Source organism: Eumetopias jubatus, unplaced genomic scaffold (genome assembly GCF_037043125.1).
Source record: "Eumetopias jubatus isolate StellerSeaLion01/CBP00866 unplaced genomic scaffold, mEumJub1_p1.0 scaffold_6, whole genome shotgun sequence".
NCBI classification, from domain to species: domain Eukaryota; kingdom Metazoa; phylum Chordata; class Mammalia; order Carnivora; family Otariidae; genus Eumetopias; species Eumetopias jubatus.
Window position 1 is genome coordinate 148,456,377 of NW_028274812.1, and position 667 is coordinate 148,457,043.

The following is a 667-nucleotide window of genomic DNA, read 5'->3' on the forward strand; positions in this document are numbered from 1 at the left end:
GCAGGGCACACAGGGTTTGCTCCAGTAACATAGTGAGAAACCAGGGACTGCGAAGGGCAAACTTTGTAGTGTCACGAGGCTGCAGTGGCCCCGGTTCTCAAAAGAGAATGTGATCATCTTTATGGAATAATTCTTTAGGCTGTCAGGAAGCTGAAACTCAGTACTCGGGGATACGCAGGGGCGGGGCTGATCCCTTGGATAGGAATGTGCACCCACAGGAGCAGAGTGGGGAGGGGAACTTAGAGCGAGGCATTAAGAGCCCTCCCAAATTTACCTGAGGTCAAGGTGGCACCTGACATTAGCTGATAATAACTTTATGATAGTAAACACATAAGTTTAGGCCTTCTGCAAGAGCGTGAAAAACATTTTATCAGTCGGGACACTGCAAGAGCTCAATTCCCAACGGCTGATCAAAGGCCAGCCATGAAAACAGGTCTTTCTTGGGAACGTGCTAGGCTGCTGAGTTAAACTTTTCCAGCAGAGATACCTACTCCAGTATGGAGTTTCCCTTATGGCTGGTCCACCAGCGTTACCACTGTAAATGCACACAGCGCCTTGCCCATCTCTGTGGTATTCCAAACAGCATCGGAAAGGCAGAGGGAGGGACACGTGCCCATGGCGAGGGCAGAGAAACCAGCCACTGCAGGAGCGAGCTCATAGGGGGAAG